The sequence below is a fragment of the Manduca sexta genome, unplaced genomic scaffold (assembly GCF_014839805.1).
Source record: "Manduca sexta isolate Smith_Timp_Sample1 unplaced genomic scaffold, JHU_Msex_v1.0 HiC_scaffold_4040, whole genome shotgun sequence".
In the NCBI taxonomy this organism is placed as follows: domain Eukaryota; kingdom Metazoa; phylum Arthropoda; class Insecta; order Lepidoptera; family Sphingidae; genus Manduca; species Manduca sexta.
In genome coordinates this window covers 1-4,915 of record NW_023595175.1, presented here as the reverse complement: position 1 = coordinate 4,915, position 4,915 = coordinate 1, and the positions used below count along the sequence as shown (strand labels likewise).

General features: G+C 34.9%; 1 pseudogene; it reads left to right on the top strand.

The window, feature by feature from the left end:
* Positions 1-777: 777 nt before the first annotated feature.
* LOC119193347 lies at positions 778-4,161 on the top strand (annotated as a pseudogene).
* The last annotated feature ends 754 nt before the right edge of the window (positions 4,162-4,915 follow it).

The window sequence follows — 4,915 nt, the reverse complement described above, 5'->3', positions numbered from 1 at the left end:
TTTTATTGTACTGCGAGTATTATTTGAGATAAGTTACGGAAGCGGGCAAGTCCCCGAACAAATACGTTGAAAATATCGTCGGTACTTTATCTTTCACCACCTCTTTGTTCAAAATATTATGGATAGGTTTAATTAAATTTTAAAGTTGCTGTGGAGATAAATATGTTATTATTTTAATACTTTCTTTGGATGTAAGCGTTTATGTCAAACGATAATACAAGAATTATATGAATAAATTTTGTTTTAAATCATAATTATTATTATATGAACATTTTGTGATGAGATTATTAAGTATTTAAGTTTTTTGTATATACGGCCGCGGTTAAGTGAAATATTGTCAAATTAGAATGGTGGTATATAAATGAGGTTATTGTACAGATTATAAAAATATTGTTTTTCATACACGAGTATTATTAATTTTTAAATGTAATTATTTTTCTACCACCAGTTCAGAAAGCAGTTCCCAACAGAGATCACCCAAAACCCTATGGTTGCCGTTTTCAAAATCAGTCTAATACATAGAATTCGTCTAATACTTCCTTCGCGTACCATACCTATTACCTATACCTATGTAAATAAACTTTGATTCCTTTAGATGGTTATGACGTGTGTTTTCATTGTGTTATCATTAACAAACTGCATTGAACATGGATATTCATCACCAAGGAATATATTAATTACGCTTTTAAACTTATTATCCGTAGTAAAAGATATCAATACCTACAGTTCATAATAAGTATCTCTTTCATTAAAACAATAACTTTTGCTTACAGTGACATGCATACCAGAGTTAAACTCTCGTGTGCAGTTAGCTGTAAAACTGAAGCGAATGCAAGGAACGCAGAGGTAAGATGCTTTATCAAAATCATCGAATTCTAATGACTGTTGCCGGTGGGCAGCTTGGCTGTCCCTCCAACATTGCAGTCCACGCCGTCCATCAGGGGCACCGCTTGCTCGTTTGCCTACTTATGCAATATTTTTTTTGGTAATATCGAGATTAACCTGATCGTAAGCAAAAAAAAATTACCGTCGAGTTAGATTAGTTGCGCTATTTTCTTGCCTTTTGACATGCTAAAGTCGATTTTTTCAATAATTAACACGGTGCATTTATTTTTTAGAAGGATATTTTCATACTTTCATACGCATAGATCTTTTTATTTAGAGGTAGGAAGAATTGATTATGTCTATATTCTATCGCTCACCACGCCTATTCCTTCCCATGATGTTAAAGACATTAGGGGCACATTAGGGGATGAGTTAAATATTACGTTTTTCGAATAATTAAATTACCTAAATTCAATCTTTGATGTATGAATTTTACATTAAATACTATATAGATGCAGATGGTTTCCATTTTGAACATAATGTACTATAGGTTAATCTCATTACCAAATATATATATTGTCTCGACATCTAATAGGAATTGCTTGTTAATATTGTAAATTGATTTCAGGTGCGGGCTCTAGCCCAGGGCTATCGGCCGACGCCTGCCTGTGTTTCTGTCACAGACGTGGACACAAGCGATCCGCGTATGTATTAATTTGTGTTTGTAATTAATTCGGCCATTGTTATGACATTCCTGTATTAATGAGATTCAGCTATATGACATTATGCGAAATTGTGTTAATTTGTCCTTTAGCACAGCAACAAAGGAATGGCGTATGATGTAATAAACGACGATGAGTCGTAGGCTGCAGTATGATAAAGTTTATTATCACGAGAAATGCAGTTCACTTGCCGTTCAGTTTTGCCTGCGTAAAGACTTTTTAGTGGTATTTGATACAACAAGTATAAGGTCGATGAAATGAGAAATGTAGCTTACTGAACACTGTATTGAAACGAGCGACTCGTATAGTAATCACTGATGACAATCCAGTCGTACCTACTTATATATTTAGTGGTAGTTAAAAGTCAGTACTGGATTTTAACCAGTTTGTGCGTTGAATCATTTCTGCACAACACGGTCCACTTGTAAATGAATTACTCCAATTCTTTGGTTTGTTCAGGCACAGTAAAGTGACTCTCTACATCTGATGCTAAGTGAAGTAGTGTTCAGATAGAATTTATAATTATCCCTCACTAGTCAACACAATTATGTCGGCCTGTTTGGAACTGGATGTATACAGGCTGGTCCCGGAACGCGACACACTTACATGTACCACTATGTCGGTTCTTATACCTGAGGCCATAGCCAAGATGTCTTTTTACAATCGGTATCTCTAATAGAGACTAAAAAAAAGGGTTAAAATGACATCTAACGATGAGTCTATTCTAGAATTGATGTCATTCTCATACATTAAGTTAGCGTTAACGATTGTAGAAATGGATCTTGGCTACGCCCCCTTGTAAGATCACTACCCGGACGGATAAAAGTATCCTAACACCACCTCATTACAACTACACGTTTGTTTCAGTTGAGACGCCGCCTGTGATATCATTCGCTCTGTACGTGTGCTTGCTTGTGTTCGTCTTCCTTCAGCTGGCATTCGCCTTGGTCGCTGCGGCGTTGGCTATCGTGAACGCCACTAAGAACCCCACAGAACCAGTTTTCGGTCTGCCAGGTAAGTCGTTTTATTATACTATTACTATAGTTTAGAATAATGTAGTCACCCCTTATTATATGAGAACAAAAAAAGCTGATAATGTCTGCGTTACTCAGCTGTCCACGATTGAAAAATGGCATGATCGTATTATACTATGTATCTTCGATTGAGTAGAACGGAGAGCATAGATGGACATTTTGTCAACGGTTATCTTTTATGGTGGTTTTCATACAACGTACCCATAATATGAAAAAAAAAGTTCTGGTAGTGATCCTGTAATGAAGAAGACCTGTTCAGTACGGATTGCATCCAGCGTCTTCAAACTTTGCCGGAAGACATTTCTACATCTAAGGGTAAAAAATTTACTTTAGATGATGCTTCTTTCTATTTAGAATTTGTCTTAATATTCAAAACTAGACTCTTATAGTCCGTGGTCAAGTAATACCAAAGTAAGGAGTTTTATTTTTCTAGGATGTCTCTGGACTAATTTGGCGACTGCAGTATTGGGTATTATAACGCTCTTGTTGTTCGGAATATACTGGGCGACTTCAGGATTGAAAGACCATTTAGCGGTATCATACATAGCTCTGGGCTTATTCGTGCCGGGACCAGCACTTGGTTATTCGTATTGGTAAGATTATTTTTAATATTATTGATGCGGGTAATTGAAACTTTTTTACACAAATGCAATGTGCTTGACTGATGATAAGTCATTGAACCACCCATAATCAGTAGCTCCATCGTCAGTTTGATATTTTTGATGTTAAGGCTGATAATATTATAATTTGTAACACTTGCTATGCTAGGAAATTCGTCTGTGGTGGTAACCGCCATGCAGGTAGCAATGGGAACTAAAATTTCGTATTTTTAAACAGTGGATGATACTGCATTACACCGCAAATTTAATATACACTAGCTATTGTTCGCGACTTCACCCGCTAGATAAGCATTTCCCTCAACAAAGATCTTGAAACACTGTATAATGCCAGCGTAAAAAAATAATTTAAAAAAATCTAGTTTTCTCATGGGAGCCAATTACTGGGATAGAAAGAAGCTCATATGTTAATCCAGGATATACTCTATCCGTGTGCCAAAAGTTATCCAAAACCTTTCACTTGTTTGTGCCTTTACTTACTTACAACCATCCAAACATTTTAATAAACTTTTGCATTTATATTTATAATTTTATTACGGTTGTTTTATTTCAGGTTACTAATATGCTCAGTATTCTGTAATTTAAGCAATGTGGGCCTCATTCAACTAAGAGCATATCTTCTGAAAGAGATCCCCGCCGCCAGAAATCAAAGTGGACAACCACCCTTCGGATGGAACTATTTTTATTTATTAAAATATGTGTTTTAAAGGTTTACTTTAAGTTGTCAGTCGTTTAACAATGAATGCATTTACTTCATTAATCATTTTACTAAATAAGTTCCTAACTCAACAGAAGTAGGAATATAATAAGTAGGTTTATTGTTCTCGTTGTTTCTTTTATAAAGATGTAGATGAATCGTCTACGAAGAGAACATCAAAGATTTTACTCCTGACGTTTCGAAGACTGCCATCTTCATGGCCACGAAGCTAGTTGTATAAATTAACAACCTTGTTGTTGAATGCCTTTATTATGTATTATTTATTCGTAAATAAACAATTTTGATATTTAAATATCATTCTTGTTTTTTTTACCTTTATTTACAGGTGATTTCCTTTGATTAAGTATATTTCTTCCTCTACTTATTCCCACTTTATTTGGTCGGCTCTCCTAATATGTCAGCGCCAAGTTGTTCTGTCTTGTGTTGTAGATTTCCCGAGAATTTGAAGTACATTTCTATATATTAATTTCACACCTTATTTACAATTGAATATTAAGAGGGAACAATGATTATAAAATATTATTGTTCTTATTGTGATCGACATCTATTAAAATGGATAACGACGGCAATATCTTAACTAAATATCCGTCCTTTCCCCGAATTCATGATTACAGATTTTTGATTAAAATTTTAACTTCTTACAAATAGAAAACATAACTTCTATTTTAGACGATGCAAATATAATTTGATAAATCGCATAGCATAATACGCTACTGTGTCCACGTACTAGGTCAAACCAATTCCCTGTTATTGGTACCTAGTTGGTCACATAGAGCTGTAACGTAGTTAATATGTACAAATCATAATAACGAGCGCAGCGAATACCGCGTAATGAAGGCAATTGCTTAATTACAACGCCGCGTTTCCACTTGTGCGAACAGATTTGAAGGTGTCTATTTTTAAACAACAGGTATGAGGGAATGAGGCTTGTTAATAATATCGTAATTTTTGGTTTCCAAATGTTAGTAGCACATTAATATTGGATGAGATCAGAATATG